Raw genomic sequence first — 21,695 nt, 5'->3', positions numbered from 1 at the left:
GTGCACATGCATAGTCTATCATTGTATTCAGGTACCATTAACCTGCAATGAAACCCCACTGACCTTAGAAAGAAAAACTATCTAGCACAATGATTTGATTACTGAATACAATAACACAAAATTTTAATTAACATAGGGCATCGTAACTGCATTAACACAATATATAATGTTTAGTATACCCTCATATTTTTTTATTTTCTGTTTGTTAAAATTGAATGTATCTCACTTGTCAAGCTACACTTTAAACACTTGTCCATTCTTCAAGGTATGCCATGCATGGTCAACCGATTCTGTTGTAGGGCACTTGAGGTGCACACAGTAGTCTACAAGTAATTGGTGGCACTCGCAGTATTTAATTGTCTTTCCTATAAAAATAAGACAGAAATATAGGTTACTTGTACAGGAAACTTATTGGAAATAATGTAATATTATGTAATAAATAATTATGTATATTGTTATAAATAGGAGTAACATCCTCTAAGATGGCCATCAGGCCTATAAATATGAAATACTTTGTAAAATTTAGGAGTGAAGGGTGTTTGATGTCTTTTGATTTGCTATAGGACTAAGCAATTCCTTAGCTTAAACTTCTTTTAAGTTTATAAATGATAGTCAAACTTCTTTTGACTATCATTTGAGCTACGATATGATGAGTAGAATGAGATGCCCTAGATAAGGAATATGGCATAAGATGCCTTAATATCTTCATAATAGTAAGTTATTATTGAACTTTAAATAAAAGTAGTCTCAAGTGGCTTTATCTTTTTGCTATTGTTGTTCTACTAAGGCTTCAATTAGTGGATTGTTTCAAAGTCAAAAGTGTATATAGAATGAGGCTGTGTTGTAGACATTGTCTAATCCTGGTGATTTTTATCCTCTAAATGTTAGTATGATGCTTTTCCCCATACCTGTGCTTGTTTGAAGTTTCTACTGTCTTTCCTCTATATATAGAGTTTCCTGTGTCTTCCAGCCTTTGTCTTTCCCTGGGAGATGTTTGTGCTTTCCTAAACTGTTAACTAAATCTGTCATAAGCTCCATAGAAGGATAAAATCAAGAATCTCCTTGATATCTCACAACTACTCCTCTCTTCGCTTCTTTCCCCTTTTCTTTCCTCTTCCTTCCTTCTTTCTACCCTTCTCTCCTAACTTCTTTCATTCTTTTATTTATTCAGCCAATCATTCAAAATGTCTGCCATTTACTTTCCGCTAAAAGTCTGACTTCATCTTATATGTGAAGCATATAAGACTTGGCCTCCCTTCTTCTCACAGTCCAGAAGCTGTCTTTAGTTTCAGATATTCTGTTATGTCTGGAGCATGAGCATCAGGGTCTTGATTTTTTTTTTCTTCTTGAAATTGAGAATGGAGGTATCATTAGTTCCCAGATTCAGGTCTCCTCCTGCTGCCACTCAAAAGTTGTTGAGTTACTTATGTGGTTTATAACAGCCATTTTTTAGATTTCTTAAAAAACACTATAATGAATTTCGGATTACTAGCTGTAGGGTCAAGGAAAATTATCCATCAAAATAAATAAATAAATAAGCAATCAAACTTAGAAACAGTTGACTTGTGCGTCATTAAATAAAGGAAAATTAGCACAGTTTCAGCAGTGCAGTGATCTTCCTCAGCAGTAACCTGTACTCTGCAAGAAGGAACGTTTCTAAACAGACATCTTCTGCTTGTGATTCTTTACCTATGGCAAAAGATACTGACAAAAGCAACTTAGGGGATGGCGAGTTTATTTGAGCTCATGATTCTATGTTACAATCCATTATTGCTGGAAAGTCAAGGTGACAGGAACCAGAAGTAGTAATATCTGTTGTCTAGAGGTGGGGACATTCAGTTAAGACAGACATAGGCTCATCCCACTTTCTTCTTTTTATACAGTCTAGTATTAAACACAGGCATGGGGCCAGCCACTTTTAAACTGAGTCTTTTCACATCAATTTTTATAATTGAGACAGCCACCAACATACATGGCTATAGGCTAGGCTAATGTAGACAGTCCTCCACTGAAACTCTATTCCTAGTTGATTCTACATTATGCCAAGTTGACAGTTAAAACTTGTTATCACCGGCAATTTGTAGCCATATTGGGATTTGGGCTCCATCACAGCCAGTGTGATTGTTGGGGAAAGAGAGCAGGACTAGTTCCAAGGTTAGCACATACACTGGGGAGATTTAAGGTTTGGGATCTGGTAAAGAAACTTTAGGAAGCTAGAGGAGTGGAATCAGTACAAATCTGGTTCTCCTGTTCCAGGTTGGTTTTCCTGAACAAGTCCCTTAACCACCTAATGAGCCCCTCCTCAATTATAAATTAGAGATACTAAAACAAATCTCCCAGGGTTCTGGGAAAGATTAAGTAAAATGGAGCATTTGTCATGGGGTTTTGCTTTCCCATTAATTTCTTGTTTCTTTCTTCCACTTCCTGGGAGTCTTGGAAGATTGTAAATAAAATGGAAAAAAAATGGCACGACACATTAAAAAAAGACAATGCTACAAACAAAATTACAAAGTTCTTGTCTTGCAGGTGTTTATCTTTAAAGACTTTCCTTACATGAAAGTTAGAATGGAGGAAGGAAGAAAAGACAAAGAAGCCAGAAAGAGAAATAATGCCAGTAATTTCCAAGGGAACCTTGTGAGCTAACGTGGTGTAAGAGTGAGAAAATGGAATACGTGTGCACAGACGCTCCATTGCCCTCAAAGTTCTCAAAGATTCTGCCTAACAAATAATATTTGTATGTGAACAAATTATTAATCACGTTCATGACACAGAAACAAAGGAGCAGAGTCATTAATCATTAAACTGTATAGAAAGATATGTGCCCAAGGAAATGCTGAACTGGGCCACAAATACCAGACAGAGGGGAAGAGGTTGGAGAGGTGGGCAGGAGCCGAGGGCACTTGAGCTAAGATGCCCAATCACTGGCTATTCCAAGTCTCTACCCCTCGCTTAAATATCTGCCCGGCCACTGCTCACCTGCTCTCATCCCACAATCACAGCATTTCACTTCTGGAACCCCAGGAATTTACTCCCCCAGCCTCCTTCCTTTGGTGGGGAGCTCCTGAAAAGATGGAATGCTTTTATATGTCTAGTATATTTCCTTTCTAGTCACCTAGCCTCACTGGAGCATAATAGTCTCTGTGTGTTTAAAGAATGAATGACAGCCGCAGCTTTGAACTTGTAGGTGTTCTACAATGATTCCAGCTCAGCAATTCCTTCTTGCCTAAGGATTCTCACAGCAGGTCTCAGTGCCCAGGGGCTTCTGCAGAGAGCCTGACTCTTCCAGTCCCTCATCAGACATCTCAGGACACACTGTGGTTCTTAATTTTTATCATATGCCATAGTTGTACCACAGTGACAGTTTAACATTTAGATTGCAAGAGGTTTTATCTCTAAGTCGCATCTGCAATTCTTTGTGTCTCCTTCCTTTCATGGGCCAATTACACTTAATCCACTTCAAACTAACAAATGCATTGGAGCACCAGGTACGTGCCAAGTGCTTACTTAGAAACTAATAAAATATGGTGTCTGCTGCTGCAAGAGTTTAATGGAGTTCAATGTATAGCAACACGGGTTAAGTTACTGCCATTTCTCACAACAGATGGGGGTTGTCGTACTTGACCTCAAAGAATTAATCACCCTTATAAAAACGGTTTGGCTAAATGATTACGTGGAAGAAGCTCTCCAGCATCTATCATCATATACAGCATGAATTTAAACTGGAGAAAATTGTTTCTTTGCTTTTCCGTGAATTTTGCCCTCCCCTCAATTACCTCTTGTGAGTTCTATGGGCCACATGCTCTTTTGCCTCCTGAGGGGCACATTTTGGACCTTCTTTTGGCTCAACTGTCCCTTAGTAAAAGCTTGTCCTATACTATTTACCTAGTCAGGACTAAGTGCCTAATTCTGGCTATTAGCACAGATTCTGGTCACTTCCTGATTTGCCCTACCTAATTAGCACAACCTTGTTGAAGGAGCTGCGGGCAAGCCTGCTTTTCGTCTCTCCCGACTCCCAGCCACCTGGCTACCTTATGCCCCGAAATAACAACACACAAATTGTATTCTTTTAAACACTGCTTGGCCCATTAGTTCCAGCTTCTTATTGGCTAACTCTCACATCTTGATTAACCCATTTCTAATAATCTGTGTAGCACCACAAGGTGGTGGCTTACTGGAAAAGATCTTAACCTGCATCCATCTCAGAGAGGAGAGCTATGGCGTCTGCCTGAGGCATCTGCCTGACTCTGCTTTCTTTCTCCCACAATTTTGTTCTGTCTACTCCACCTACCTAATTTTCTGTCCTATTAAAGGGCCAAGGCAGTTTCTTTATTAACCAATGAAAGTAACACATAGACAGATGACCCTCCTCCATCATTTCCCCTTTTTCTGTTTAAACAAAAAACAAAGGCTTTACCTTTAACATAGCAAAATTACATATAAAAAACAGTTATAAAGCAAGAATTACAGTTACAATATTTATATCTACTTTATCTTTTATTATAACTAAGGAAAACTATAATTATAACTAATCATTTTTCAACTCCATCAAAGACTCCAGAAGAATATAATATTACCTAAGTAAACAAGAGGTAAGCAACTTCCAAAACTCTAGAAATGACAGAGACATCTCGCTGCCTGTACAGTTACCCAAAGTTCTTGTGTACGGTTGGGGCATCCATCTTCAGCCTTCAGGCCTGTAGTATCCAGCAGACTTTTCCATGAAGCAGGAAATTTCAACGGCAGTTCAGATACTATCTGCTGTGACCTGCAGAACATCTCAGACTCTTTCATGAATCAGGAACCCCGAAAGACCATCTCACCTTTAGACAAGTTCAGCAGTCCTCTCTCTGTGGGTTCTCTGTGTCCAGTTTATGCAACAGTCCAGGCAAGAGCAGTTTCTTGCCCAAATGGCTAACCAACTCCAAAAGGAGCCTCTTTGATGCCCATCTTCCTCTTGAAGTAGATTGGTGCTGCCAGGAGCAGATGTGTCTCATTGTCATGAAAAATCCTAAGTTATTAGAACATTAAATGCTATATTCTGTAGTCTTTGAAAGATATGAAGAATGCCTATTTAACTGAAATATATCTCTACATATCTAGAAAATCTAATTCACATGACTACAAACTTGACTATTATTGATAATTATCCATTAACAACCTATATTTCCTAATTACATTACATTTTAAAATGAACTACACAATCACAATACCTTAATCAATATTAGAAATACATGTACATATAACAAAATTGACCATAAAATCCATACCAATGCAAATTATTCATATCTATATCATATCCCCCTTTAAATGTGAAAGAACATTTATAAACAATATTTTGGAATATGGGCGCAGTTATTTCTCTCCAAACTGCTTTGTGCTGTATGGGGGTGCTGTTATTTAGGTCTTTCATGGTATAACCTGTGTGCCAGGTTCATCTCAGTCAGCAGTTGAGTGAAATAATTTTTTGAAGGTGTTCACAGCAATCTTTCAGGAGGGCATGGTCTATCATACCATATTGGGATAGAAGCAATCCATAGGGTCTCATCCTCTGTGAAAACAAAAGAAGACCCTCTCCAAAGCATCATATTCTTAGATCCAAATTCTGAAGTCATATCTTTATGATATCCATTCTGGTCTAGCTTGGTAGCCCATATAATGAAATGTCTCTCTGTACTTAGCTCCTTTACAGTCAAAAAATTCAAAGAAAGCACAATAATACAAAGAATCCAGACTCTCTGTGAATTTTCCATTTTTACGTGGCTTATTTTTCTTTACTTCTTTTAATCTATAACTATCTGTACTCTGTCTCTTTAAAGACTTTACCCTTTTTTAAGGCATTAACTTTATTCTCTATATTCTTTTTCTTCTCTCTCCCATGTCTACATACACTCATCCAACATTGTGACCCATTTAAAGGTCTTTTATGTCTGAATCTGTCCTATTGTGAATCTGTAATTTTTTACTATCCAGTAGCACTTTTGTCTTGTGCTTTTAAATCGCTAAGTGCTTAAGAATGTAAGCTGTGACATTCCTAGGTCAAAAATGGCAGAGCCTCTTGTGCCTCTCTGAGCTGCAGAGAGGCGGGCTGCTCTGGATGTTGGCTCCACCTCTCTCCAATTTGAAAATAGTGGATGTACCATTTCTGCTAGCTCTGGGGCCACCAGGTAGGAGCCGCACTCAGCACTTTAACTCTGAGACTAAGCGTGTGGCACATAAACTCTTTCTTGTTGAGTTACAGAAATCTACCACGCAAAGCACTGTGCAGCCTGGAAACCTCTCTCTGTACGGCAGCAGGAATCCACCTTGCTCTTCTGCCTGCCTAAGCCTAATCCCACAGTCTTCCCAGGCGGGGAGCACAGGCATGGTCTCAGAGTACTTTCTTTCTGATCTTGAGCAGAAACACAAATATCCAGTCCCATAAATGTCATTGAAATGCTTTTTAACCAGAGTTCGTGCTGGTGGCACAGCCCAGGAAGCTGCATTTTAAAACTGCGCAGCTTTTTTCCTGCTGAGGCTGAGTCAGGAAAATTACTCTGCAGCACACTCCAGCAAACAGCAAAAAGCTGTGTTAAACTCTCTCACTCTCTCCTTTTTTAGCCCTCTCAGGTTTTGTATCCTCCATCACAGCCTCTGGTTTTCACACTGTATCAGCATATGCAGGACTGTTGCACCCCACCCCCACTGCCGTATTCTACCGCAATCTTGATGAAGAAATAGTAAACGAATTTAAGGTTTTTAGATGAAGTGACTTTATTCCATTTGTTACCATCTGTGAAGCATTGGAACATTGATTTGATTTTATAATTGTCATATTTTATCTCCTTTATACAACCCAGTTCATAGATTGGTTTTAGTAGTCAGAATATACGTGGCAGGATTAGCCTGGCCTAGCCTAGACTGAATCTTGATACATGATTAACTGTCACTATTCATTATTTTATTTTGCCTTCACTCTGCCTTCCTTACTAATAAGGTACCAGGATGGTAGGTTTCCCTTTTTTCTCAGGAAAAAAAAAATGCTGAATGCCAGGTGAGAGCAGAAGAATGGAAAAGCAAAGAGCTTATCCCATTTGTTTCATAGCAAATTGTGAGCAAATGTTGCCTTAAAAAAAAAATTCATTTTAAAGACTAATGCTCAGTGGTGGAGATGCAGACTGGAAAACTTATAAAGTGTTTATTTCAATTACCAAATGCTAAAATATCCTCATCAGATGAGGAAATGTTTAGGAAATCACACAAACCCATGCACTTATTGTCTGTGGGAATAGGACTTAAAATATGTGTACTCAGCTTAAGGAAACAAAGGGAGGGGGAGATTATGCAGTTAATTTTAACATGGAGAAGCCAAGTCATTTATACTTCTATCTAACCCACATAGATATACAAGTCTGTTGCCATGCTCTATACTAACCAAAAGGTGTTTATCAAAAATAGCTCATATTGCTCTATAAATATCATGACTACTGAATTGTTAATGAAAATAACCCACTTCAAAGATAAGGCAGAATGGATACTCAGTCTCAAACGTGACGACTTACTTTTTCTGACAGGGTAAATGCCCATCCATGGATTGGTCTTGCTAAGGTTATCTTTGGCGTATCTGTGATCCATGCAGTATCTTATAGTGAAGTGTGTCATTTATATTCCATGCAAACCAAAATTCAAGAATGCGGTCATCACTTTCAACCAGCAGCATAAAAGGAACTTTCCATACCCCCAACAAACACCTGTCATGTTCCTGCCAAATGTGACATATCAACTACAAAATATAAAACATTGTTACAGAATTTATATAAATGAACCAAATTTTATTAAAATGGCCATTTGATTCATTTGTCATCCAATAAGGTAAAAACTTTAGAAAGGGTAAATTTATAGAGTCCTTTTGCTAAGATTGTTTGCAATAAAGCCTAGCAAATTAAGCATGCTGATTCTGGAACAGACTGCCAAGTTTCATAGGACAACCCTGACACTCTAAAGGGTATCAAAGGATGACCCATTCTTCAGGGGTTTAATACAAGGACTTGAATGATATTCCCCCTAGAACTAGGAACACAGGAAGTGTCATAATGGCTTTTGTTGCAGTCAAATGTGTAGAACTAGACAGTTACCATCAGTGTCTGTAAAAGGTCAGAATCAGAATCTATAATACAATTTACAGGAGATCCTCGGATCCCTTCAGGCACTGTTTGTGCTGGGATTCGTGAGAAGACTTTTTTTTTATTTTACCTTAGTTACACTGTGGACATTCTCAATATTTAGGGATTTAGAGTTGGGGTGTAATGATGAAGAGTTATAGTTTTTCGTGGGATGTGGTCCCATGATAGAGAACTTGCCTAGAATCTTCAAGGGCCTGCTTTAGTTCCCAGTGTACGAAAAACAACAACAAATCCCTTCTGTTGTGGCTTAGTCTTGGCTTCAGCTGAAGCTTTTCCTTATCCATTTTCACTGATGTGTTCTCCCGACTTGATATTCAGCATTGCTGGCCTACTCTGTGACACTTTTAATTAATTTGGAGTGTGCATCATCATGCTAGCTGCCCTCTGATTAGCAGAGCATCTTTATTTTTGTAGTTGTGGTCTATAAATTTATGCCATTAAGGATGTAGATAAGCTCTTTTCAGTATCCATTGGGATAGTGCATGGCTCAGAAAAGTGTTTGAATGCCTTTAGTAACAGCTACAAACACCTAAACCATCACAACTTATCACGATTTATGTGACCTCTATAACATGATCTAATATAAATTCACAGTGACTATGGAGCCCTAAATTATTTTATTATCTTTTTTTTTTCAAAAGGCAAAACACTCCCAGAAAAGAATAATATTATGTCAAATATATTCCCACAGTCTCCACATCTGCATGAGATTATTTCTTTTTTTTAAACCCTTTAAAATCATAAATACAAAGGCACTGTAACTTGAATCTTATAAATGCATTTAGTAAGCATTTGATAGAATCATGGTGTTTAATGTAGTACCTAAAGTTCATATTTCTGTTATTTGACCCAGATAAGATAATATAAGGGAAATAAATTCAAAATGTTTTTTTAAAAAAACAAGCTGCAATGATTGAAATCACTCATAAAGAGGAATAATTTGACTTACATGCCTATTTCAAGAATTCATAGATTTTTTTCCAGTACACTAAGATGAGCTTGCAAACTATTGAATTTACTAGTCAGCTGTGCTTACAACACACAACCTCCAGTTATCTAGGACCCTGCATCTCCATGGAGGAGACTAATGTCGACTATATTAAATCAGTTTGACTAATGCTCTTACTGATGCTGTTTCTGACCTTTCCCAGCAGGATGTGAATGAAAGGTATTTTTCATAATAGAAATCTGCTATTTATTTGCTCATTCTCTTAGTTATTAATTTCTGAGATTTTTAGAGACATTTTTATTCATTATTATTTTATTCTACTCACATATATTACATCCTGCCTACATTCCCCCCTTTCCCTCCTCCCAGAGTCTCTCACTGTCTCCCCTCAGAAAATAGAAAGCCTCCCAGGGAAATCAACCATACATATCATAATATGTTACACTAATGCCAGGCAGATACTACCATATGAAGGCAATTTGAGGTTGCCCAGTAGGAGGAAAAGGGTTCCAAGTGTAGACAAGAGTCAGAGACACCCCCACTCCCACTGTTAAGCATCCCACAAGAATATTAAGCTACTCAGGCATAATATATATGCTGAGGACCAAGGCCACACCCCTACAGCTCCCTTATCCCTGTGAGCCCCCATGAGTCCCAGTCAGTTGATCCTATGGAACATATTCTCTTGATGTTCCTGACCCTTCTTGTTCCTCCAATCCTCCCTCCCCTACTCCATGGGACTTCCTGAACTCTGCCTGATGTTTGGCTGTGGGACTCTGCACCTGCTCCCATTAGTGATTGGATGAGGTCGCTCTGGTCTCTTTGATGATGATAATGCTAGACTACTGTTTCAGAACACACAGGCCAAACTGTAGGTTGAAGGTTTTGTGGCTGGGATGGTGTTCCGATCCCTCCACTTGAATCCTTGCCTAGTTACAAAAGGTGCCAAGTTCAGGTTTTGTGTCTCCCGTTACTAGGAGTCTTTGCTAGGGTTACCCTCGTAGATTCAATGGAGTTTCCATTGCACAAAATGCCCCAATTCCAGTCATTTCTCCCAGTTTTTTCTCCTTCTGTCTCTCTACTTGATCCATTCTGTTCCTAGCCCCAACTGCCTCCCAGTATACCCCTTGAAATCTATTCTATTAATCCTTCCTGGGGAGATTCTTGCACCCCCTTCTTAGTCCCTCCTGTATGTATTCATTTATAAGTGGATATTACCTGTAAAGTAGAAGAGAATCATGTTCAGGTCCACAGACCCATACACGATAAACAACAAGGAGAGATTAAAGATATTTCACGTGGTTAAATGTTCACCATTTGATTACAGGAGCATGAGCTTTATTCTTAGTAAAATAACACAACAGAGGGTTAGATAACTTTACCACACATATCCATTCTCACAGTCTTCATGCAGTGATATGGAGATTCTATTGTAACTAAATCTCTAAAATTAGGCAATTTATGATTATGAACTGGAAATTTGTTTGTCTGATCTATCTGAATAGTTAGATATACTTATGTAGATAGATAGATAGCAGAGATTATGGTAGTACTAGATACATAGACAGGTATAGTTATACTGATGGCTCACAGAAAACTACACCATTGTCTCCTTTTGAAAAGGTAATGCCCAGAAAACAGAAATCACATGAGCACTCAGATTTAAGTTGGACCTTCAAGACAGAAAAGAGTATTAGAAGTCTAAATTTCTAGACATCCATTGAAAACAGTAGGAGTAATTGGACTTTCAACTGTTAAATCTTAGGGTACCTCATAAAAAGGTTTTTTTTTTTTTACTGTGCCCTCTTTTCTCACAAAGGACATATTTACTGACATTTCTATTACTGATTTATTTCAAATATGTGGTTTTCATCTCTACTTCTTTTCTCTCTTTCTCTCAACTCTTTGCTATCCAGTATACAGTGTGGACTGCCCTCTGGGTCACCTGGAATGTGTTCATCATCTGCTTTTATTTGGAAGTAGGTGGCCTCTCTAAGGTGAGTTTATCATGCCTTTAAAATACACTATGAAATGGGACAGTTATGAATTAACTACGATATACATTTGTATTATTGTAGTTTAGTGAAGAAATATAAACTAGTTAGCCATAATAGTAATAAAAAATTGTCCAAGTTGGCATGTGCCATGCATTTGTAATCTCAACACTCGGGAGATTGAGATATGAGGATCATTTCAAGGTCATACTTAGCTGCATAGTAAATTCAGAGTCAGCTATATGAGACCTTACCTTACTGTCTATATTCTATTTATGAGAAAATAAATTTGGAGGAGTGTATGCTAATATAAAGGAATTTCAGATTTCTGCTGGTGATACCGAAGTTGCGAATAATCTTCTAGTTAATTCTCCTGTCCCATTGATGAATGCATGGCATCACAGTGATACCAGTACTTACATTATTAATGTAAAAGGGGCTTTGAACATTCGTGCTTGCAGTAGAAGAGTGGTCGGAAAGAACAGCAGAGCCTCATTTACCCACATGTAAACACATGTGTGTGGTGATTTCTATCCTGAGGTTCCCATTACACAGAAGGCTCTCTGCTCTTAGGATAGCATGGTACGGATGTTATTTCTCTCTCTTTACAGCTGTTATTTTTATCTTCATTTCTGAAATTTTTTTGAGTGTTACTAAAATATAAAAACAAAGTGTGCTTAATTTCTTATTATTATTCTTGAAAAGACTGTTACCTGGCACAGTTTTCACTGAAAAGAAAAAAAACACAGCAGTATAATTCCGAGAGTTGTGTACGGAAGCTTATTATTGTGTATGGATACTTAATATTGTGCATGGAAGCTTATTATTCTTAGATATTATATTATTAAATAAATTTGAACCAATCTTTCTGTTGTTTTCTGATGATCTGACGTTGTACACAGTATATAGTCCTCTACCTGCATTTAGGGTCCTGATCTTAAAATTCTACCTTGATAGCCACAGGTCTTTTAGAACTCTTGAACTCTACTGAAGTATGTAACAAAGGAAGCATGTCTGATTCGGATATTATTGATGTAGATATTATTGCAGATATGACTGAGGGGTATCCAGTAGAGCATGCAGACGTGGTTTGTTTCCTTTTCCTATACTATGATGACTTTAAAATTGGATCTCATCATCATTTGTCCCATTCAGGTGCTCAGGGGCCAGAAATGACATTTCTGCTACTGAGGTTCACACACAGGTTCTAACAGAGTGGTTCTCAATGTGTGGCTTGTGACTCCCATGGGGATTTCATATCAGATATGCTGCATATCAGATATTTACATTATGATTCATAACAACAGCAAAATTACAGTTGTGAAGTAGCAACGCACTAATTTTATGGCTGGGGTCAGCACCACTCCAAGATCTGTATTAAAGGGTCACAGTGTTAGGAAGGTTGAGAACCATTGCACTCGCTGCTTCCTTAATGATTTACATTGCTGATTGTTCACCATCACTAATTTATAGGATATAAAGTTTGACTCAGCTCTGCATCCAGGTAGCGCAGCCTGTAAATGCAGATTATTGGACATTTTAAAATGCAAGTCTGATGAATAAAAGCATCATGAGTTAAAGTTAAACACAGTATTCAGCCCCTAATTTTCTACTTGTGGCTTGAATTGTAACTTTAATTCATGGATTTTATTCATTTCTCTGAGAGAAAATCGTCTTTTATTGTCTTCCTCATGAATTGATTTGGAATAAGCTAGAATAGAGGAAGTTTGCCCTGAGGAATACTGAGTTCCAATAATTAGCATTTAGTTCAGGCTTCAACTTTAGCATTTAGTGTGAGCTGTGAACCTATCACTTCCCCCACCAGAGCCTGTGGAAAACATCGTAATAGGGCCAACTTTGTCAGTAATGGTGATAGTAAATGTTGGTTTACTGTATGGCGCTGTTTAGGCTTATCATATGTCGTAACTATGTAAGTTTCAAAACAACCCTGTGGAACAATAAAGATAAATATTAGCAGTCATTTGCTCTGCACAAGTCTAATTACCTATTGCTGCTCCAGATTGTTTTTATGAGCTGTCCTTTGTTACTGTTTTTCCAGCCTCAATGTGTATGTCAAAGGATTTTTCTTTTTTGTTTTTGTTTTGGTCCCCTTTTATTGGGCAATAATTTTCAGGATACGAGACAAGACTTGACCAGGATGTGATCAGGGAAGATCCACATGTTTAGGAGGGATGGGAGCTTGGCAGATCCACATGTTTAAGAGGGATGGGACGGGGCAGGTCCACATGTTTAGGAGGGATGGGAGCTTGGCAGATCCACATGTTTAGGATGTATGGGACCGGGGCAGATACACGTGTTTAGGACCAATGGGACCAGGGCAGATACACGTGTTTAGGACATATGGGACGGGGGCAGATCCACATGTTTAGGACGTATGGGACCGGGGCAGATACACATGTTTAGGACCAATGGGACCAGGGCAGATACACGTGTTTAGAACCAATGGGATCAGGGCAGATACACGTGTTTAGGACCAATGGGATCAGGGCAGATACACGTGTTGAGGAGAGTCGAGAGACCTCCACTTACGACTTTCTGTGGCTGCCTTTGCATCACTGCTCATGCTGAGTTCTGTAGTGTGAAGCGGCGGGGCTGCGTCCTGCCGCCCAGTTTTCAGCAACCGGCTAACTTTATCCGAAATAATTATACGGAAACTGTATTTTTTTAAACACTGTCTGGCCCATTATCTGTAGCCTCTTATTAGTTAATTTTCACATCTTCCTTTAACCCATATTTAGTAATTTGGGTAGCACCACGAGTTGTGGCTTACCAGGAGAGATCTTAACCTGTGTCCATCTCGGAGAGGAGCAGCATGGAGACTCACCACGCGACTGCCTGAAGCGTCTCTCCCACTCTACTTTTTTGTTCCCACAATTTTGTTCTGTCTACTCCACCTACCTAACTCTCTGTCTCTTAAAGGGCCAAGGCAGTTTTCTTTATTAATTAACCAATGAAAGAAACATAGACAGATAACTCTCCTCCATCATTTCCCCTTTTTCTGTTTAAACAAAAAAGAAAGGCTTTAACTTTAACATAGCAAAATTACATATAACAAAACAGTTATCAAGCAAGTATTACAGTTATAATATTTAAATCTATTTTATCTTTTATCATAACTAAGGAAAGCTATAACTATCTATTTATTTTTTAACTCCATCAAAGACTCCAGAAGGATATAATGCTACCTAAGTAAATAAGAAATAAGTAACTTATAAAACTCTAGAAATGACAGAGACAACTCGCTGCCTGGACAGTCACCCAAAGTTTCCCTGTACCGTTGGGGCATCCATCCTCGGGCTTCAGGCCCACAGTATCCAGCAGACATTTTCATGAAGCAGAAAAATTTCAAAGACAGTTTAGTCACTTTTTGCTGTGTCCTGCAGAACGTCTCGCAGACTCTTTTATGAATCAGGAACCCCGAAAGACCATCTCACCTTTAGGCAAGTTTAGCAGTCCTCTTTTTGTGGGTTTCTTGTGTCCAGTTTATGTAACAGTCCAGGCAAGAGCATTTTCTTGTCCAAATGGCTAACAAACTCCATAAGTAGCCTCTTCGATGCCCATCTTCCTCTCGAAGTAGATTGGTGTTGCCAGGAGCAGACGTGTCTCATTGTCATGAAAAACCCTAAGTTATTAAAACATTAAATGCCATATTTTGCAGTCTTTGAAAGATATGAAGAATGCCTATCTGAAATATATCTATGTACATCTAGAAAATGACTAACATGACTACAAGCTTAACTATTAATCGATGATTATCCATTAACAACCTATATTTCCTAATTATACATTACATTCTTTAAAATGAACTACAATCACAATAGCTTAATCAAAATCAGAAATACATATACATATAACAAATTGATCTTAAAATGCAAATTATTCATATCTATATCATATCCCCCTTTAAATGTAAAAGAACATTTATAAACAATATTTGGGAATGTGGGCGCAGTGTGAAGCGGCGGGGCTGCGTCCCGCCGCCCAGTTTTCAACAACCGGCTAACTTTATCCGAAATAATTATACGAAAACTGTATTTTTTTAAACACTGTCTGGCCCATTATCTGTAGCCTCTTATTAGTTAATTTTCACATCTTCCTTTAACCCATATTTAGTAATTTGGGTAGCACCACGAGTTGTGGCTTACCAGGAGAGATCTTAACCTGTGTCCATCTCGGAGAGGAGCAGCATGGAGACTCACCACGCGACTGCCTGAAGCGTCTCTCCCACTCTACTTTTTTGTTCCCACAATTTTGTTCTGTCTACTCCACCTACCTAACTCTCTGTCTCTTAAAGGGCCAAGACAGTTTTCTTTATTAATTAACCAATAAAAAAAACATAGACAGATAACTCTCCTCCATCAGAGTTCCTTGTGAGAATAGCATTATTAGAAAAACATGTATGAAGCCAGAACCATGTTGAGTCCAACAGTTTGATGAACTTGTCATCTTGGTTATTCATTTTTAACCCATTCAAAATCCATTAAACTGTCAACATGTATTTTTGGTTAAAAAGATGCGTGACTCCAAAAAGAACATTCTTCCTATTTTCTGTTGATCGTTTATTATAGCCTTTCTGGCTCACCACAGTTTAAACTCAAATGGAGCCTTCAGGAAACTATTCTGAAAGAGTAAAGTTAAGGACCCTTGACAAACAAATACCCCTGCCAAGCTTCCAGCTGGATTCTGTTTTCTAAGAAATCACACATCCATGTGTGATAGTTTATGTACTGAACTGATTAGAGAGAGTTTGCCATCGCCTGCTACTTCATAAAGCATTTCCTGTAATTACCCACTTCAGTAGATTAACAGAAGCTACCCTGTACTGTGAGTTTCACCCAGACATACATTATGGAATAAAGAACCTGTAGAGCTCTTTTTCCTGGGCAAATGTACAGTAAGTTTTATTCATACCAGAAAGAGAGTGCAACAATTAACTAAAGAAACAGTTCTGTCCAAGTCCAGCTGAATCAACCTGTGCCAGGGAGGGTTCTCTGAAAAAATAAAATGGCTAGGGTGGGCATAAACTACAGAAGGGATTTATTATATTGGCCGACACTGTTCAGGTCGGGCAACCCAACAATGGCTGCCTGCCTGCTAAAGGGGCTGAGAACACAGTAATTGCTCAGTCTATAAGAACGAGTGTCTCAGCAGTCCCACTCTTGAGAGTCACTGGTCTGCAGTCATTGTCAACAAGCCAAAGCAGTCAGACGCCAATCTCAGCAAAGGCAAACAGCTATAGTGGCAGTCACAAAGGAGACGCACTTGTCAGCAAGGCAAGAACACAGGCCGGAAGGTAAAAATCAACAGCTTTTCCTTCAGGCTGAGCTGCTGGTAGAAAACATTGCTCATTCCAAGGGAGGGTCTCTCCGAAAATTAATCCTTCCAAAAATACCCTAATAAATTACAGATATGTGTTTTGTAGTGACTTCAGATCCAACAAAGTTGACAAGATTGACCATGAAAGAAATAATGACCTTGTGGGAATTGATCACAGGGGACAGGTAAGACAATGGTTGCTTCACAACTAAGAGGTCTTACCACAGCACGAATGACTGTTCACACAACCGCATCACTGGAACTCTCTGTATGAGTCTAAAGCAGTTAGCTACCTTATGGTCTTTTTCCCCTAAGCAATTGTGCGCTATTTGGGTAATTTGTAACCTGGGCTCTGTGAGTCCTGTAAGCTTGCTGAGTTTCCTGTTCTTACAAGTTTCATGAGCCTCTTGAGTCTCCCTCTTCCCTCCAAGAAAGAATGTTTCTCTCCTTATGACACAGCTATAGAATAGAATCTTCCTGCAAACACCAGAGTAATGTCACTTTGTGACTATGAATCTAGGAGTCAGTTCACCGTGGTATGTGAGTGATTAGTTGGTACTAGTAAAGAAGTAATGATATAAGGAGAACAAATAGGGAGGCAGGAAACACTTGGTATAATCCTAACAACACTTGGGTGTCTCCACAGAAAAAGTGATACTGTAAAGTTAGATTGCATTATGGGTGCTTTTAAAAGCTATTTAACTTAATGACATCCGTCTCTATGTTGTCACTAAATCCTTGATTAGCTTTAAAATTTTAGATGGTATTATGTAGTATATAAGTGTATATAGTTTGCATACCTATTCCTTTCTCTTATGAACGTTGTAATTAGGGTGACTGTTGTAACTGTGATGATATATTATGATCAAAGTAAATTGAGGAGGAGACAGTTTATTTGCCATATGATTCCACATCACTACTTATTGTTGGTGAAGTCAAGACAGAGCAGAAACCTAGAGACAAGGCTGCTGATGAGCCCATGGAGGAGTGCTGTTTACTGTCCTGTTTCTCTGCTTTCTTATAAAACACAGAACCATCAGTCCAGAAGTGCCCCTACCCACAATGCACTGGTTGATCCCACACCAATCCTTAATTTAGAAAATATCCTACAGTCTGATCTTACAGAAAAAATTTCTTAATTGCAACTCGCTCCTCTCTGATGACTCTAACTTATGTCAAGTTGACATAAACCTAGCCAGCAAATGAAACATAAACTCGGTTCCTTTCCTCTTTTTGTGTGTGTACTTGGAGGACTGTTACTAACTGTAAATGAAAAAAACTTAACTTATCTCGTTTATTTTTTAATATTTCTTAAATATTAAATGTTGTTCAATGTGATAAGGCATGTGGTGTTTTGAAAGAAAAGGTACCCAAAGAGAGTGATACTATTAAGAGGTATATGGTCTGGACAGAGTGTTGTAGGAACAGCGGGCTGCGTTCCCACCCAGCTCCCGCATGGCTAGCTTTACACCTGAAATAACAACATACAAATTGTATTCATTTAAACACTGCCTGGCCCATTAGTTCTAGCCTCTTATTGACTAATTCTCACATCTTGTTTTAACCCATATTTAGTAATCTGTGTAGCACCACGAGGGGTGGCTTACCAGGAGAGATCTTAACCTGCATCCATCTCAGAGAGGAGAGGCATGGCAACTGTCTGAGGTGTCTGCCCGACTCTGCTTACTCTCTCCCACAATTCTGTTCTGTCTACTCCGCCTACCTAATTTTCTGTCCTATTAAAGGGCCAAGGCAGGTTCTTTACTAACCAATAAAAGTAACTTATAGACAGATGACCGTCCTCCATCAACGGAGGAAGTGTGTCACTGTGGGGGCAGTCTTGAAGGTCCTTTTTTCAAGTTTCACTCAGTGTGAAAGTCAACTTCCTATTGCCTCTGAGTCAAGATGTAGGACTCTCAGCTCCAGCACCATGTCTGCCTGCACGCTGTCATACTTTCCACCATGATAATAATGGACTGAACCTCTGAAACTAAATGTTTTCATTTATAAGAGTTGCCGTGGTCATGGTGTCTCTTCACAGCAATAAAAACCCTAACTAAGATAAGGTACCAACTTCTTTTACTCTTTTTGTTATAATTTGTGTCTTTTACATTTGTGCTACTACACGATGTTTTGGTCTTTGGTCCTCTGAAGCTTAATTTTTCTGAATTGTGCAAGGTGATGATCTAACCAATACCTTCCCTAGTTTTACCATGGTACAAATAGTGTTTACCAAATAGACTTGACACTGATTTATGGTGTCTTTTATGAAGTAACAAATGTTATAGGACCTGTTTCTATAATATTATCATGTTTGCCACACTACTGTTTAATTTATATTTGTTTATTACTTTTTGTAGTAGGTATTCCCTATCTACAAACCAATATCCGCTTGCTCTGTAATTTGACCTCATACATTCACAGGGCTACCTTTGTAGGGTCATATTTGAACAAATGTGTTTCAAACATACACACATACACATATATGTCTCATTTCTTTTTACTTATTGTATTAAATTTGTAATTAATTTAGAATGCATGAGGGAAAACTTGTATTAGTAAAGAAAGCAATCTTTAGTAACAGAATCAGTAACTGGTAGGAAGTCAAACTGGATGAAAATAAAAGAAAATGGAGTGAAAAAATTTATTCTTTGCTTCAAAACTAAGCTCCCCTGTGAATTAGCTTTAACAGGCTATCTGGATTCCTGGGTGTCATTGGACAGAAAGCCTCTTAATATGCCCCACCCAAGCAGAGAGAAGGATGCGAAGACAGAGGCTCAGATAACCAAGAGGCTACAGAATGGGGTTTAGAAACATTCAGAGGCCCAGGAGCAGTGACAGTCTTCTCAGAAAGCTACTGCTAAACTGCCCAGCTGTTGTTCATCTGCTTTACGTGACTAAGGTGTGGTGGGAGAGGATGTGATTGTCCCATCTGGAGCCACCATCTGCTGCTTTGCCAAGCAGAGCAGGGTCTGGGCTGCAGGTCTAACTGATTGCACAAAGCCAGGTCTTTTCAGAAAGGAATCGATGCAACCTCAAGAGTCAGGGACAACTGAGGTCGTCTCAGAGCTCAGCCTGATCATTTTTACTAAGGGATAGTGTACACTCTCACTAATGATTCGAAACCCAGTTAAATTCTTATGAGGCAGCTTTCAAATGTCCCCTTTGCATTTATCTTACATACTACCTAGCCATGCAGCAAGTGTCTGCCCCTATGATCTTGAATACATTTATTTCCACATCTTCTAGCACTTGAAGGTGATGGGTGAATTGTTTTTGCAGATGATTGTATGTGGGTATCTGGAGTTGCAGCTCCCTTTTCTGCAAAACCAGGAAAACCAAAGCAACCGTGTTACAGAGTTGTTGGCAGAACTGAATGAGAAAATATGAGGGATTACAAAGTTCCTTGGCATATCATGAGGACTCAGCAAATGTTGTCTGTCTTTATTGTCACCATAATCATCTCTATTGCTTTGGGATAAATTAATAGATATTAGGATCCTCACCCCAAATCCTTTGGGGGATGTTTTTTAGCATGCAAGAGCTCCATAATGGAGATTTGTAGGACTGAGTGGTTTAGAGAAGTGTGAAGCACTCCCTTGTGATAGGATCTCAGCTCTGCACATTAACTTCCCAGGTGAATTGCTGTTCCTTAAATCCTTCCCTTCAATATGTAAACAACTTCCTGATCTACAAGAGAAGAGAGGTTCTTTGTGTATCCTTGCTGTTCCTGTTAGAAATACTTCAAACATCTTGGAGAGCCTCTGTCTCTTTTATGCCATTTTTAAAAGCTCAATAGGGACACAATTAATAACCTAATACCGCTTCTTTGAAATTTAAATTCTCCTTAGGAATAGCTTTAGAACATAAATGCAAAAACAACATATTGTTTCACTTGGGTCCCAGAACCCAGACTAGTAATTGCAAGAGAATGAAGAAAGTACAGACACATCAGAAGGTCTGTCTGTTCTATCTGATCAAAACATATCTCCTAATCTCCACAGATGAACCAGAGGAAGGCTTTGCCATGCCTCTGAGCCTCTCCCAGGAAAGACCTTGCCATTCCCATGAGACTGGGGGTTTGAGGTCCTTGGCATTCCTGTTCCCGTGATAACAACACATATTTGCTCAGGATCTCACTCATTCCTTGTAGTTTTCTTCCTCTAGAAATACTGAAAGTTGTAAGTTACAGTGAGAACTTGAGTTGTACTTTTTCATTCTAAAAAAATTAGATGTCTTAATAACATCTTTGAAGTTTTTTCTAAGTGGTAGAAATACTAGGCTAGTATTTATTCTAATTGAGTTTTCTTGAAATATCTGTAAAACCTGTATATTAATGACCTTGGAGAATGTCAAACACATCACATTTTCATAGAATTTTGAATGTGTGTTACTTTGTATGAACATCAGTTTAGTCACAAGAAGTCAATTCTATGAAAATTTATCCAATCTTAATTATTAACTTTGACCAAAAACCTTCTTAAACACTGCAAGGGAAGGATTGAACTAACTCGTCATGGCCTCATACAGGTACTATGTTTTGCTTTTCCTATTGTGTTCATAACTCTAGGGTAGATATTATCATCTTCATTTTAAAGATAAGGAGCCTCAAAGAGGAGAAGCTGCCTTGCTCCAGGCATGTGTACAATAATGGAATGTCAGGCCTGATGACTCCCATCACCCCCACCTGCCAAAAAAAAACCCCAAACATTTGTTTCCTCTGTCGTGTTCCATATACATTTTCTGCTTGTAGGTATTTTAGTTCTTAAAGAAATGTAAGCCATTTATTTCTCAAAGGCAATAATAGCGCTTTGTGGGTCTCATTTTACATAAATGGACAAGGCTGCTCATGAGAGTCCTCTTTGGAATCTTCATGTACACAGTCCCTGCTAGCAGCCTGGCAGCCCTAGCAAAGTCAATCCTTTCAGGGAGTATTATCATCAGTAGATTTGTCTGTGTAATTACTTAGGAAATTATTTTTCTTGGTCAATACTTGTTTCCCTTCAAGGTCAAATCCTTCCAGCAACCTTGTCTTTGGGCAGGGACACCGAATCAAGACAATCAGACAATGAAGTCTGATCTCCACACAGAAGGCATTGCATGGCAAAGGACTCTCAGTCTATTTTAGTGGTTTACAGTTTCTGAAATTTATTTATTTCCTTTTGCCTAATAGACTTCTTTCTCTGATGACAATTTCAAGGTAAATCAAGACTGTACAGTGTATTTCCTTTTCTACTTACATATATACAACTTACG

The sequence above is a fragment of the Arvicola amphibius genome, chromosome 11, assembly GCF_903992535.2.
Source record: "Arvicola amphibius chromosome 11, mArvAmp1.2, whole genome shotgun sequence".
In the NCBI taxonomy this organism is placed as follows: domain Eukaryota; kingdom Metazoa; phylum Chordata; class Mammalia; order Rodentia; family Cricetidae; genus Arvicola; species Arvicola amphibius.
Note: the sequence above shows the minus strand (reverse complement) of the source record.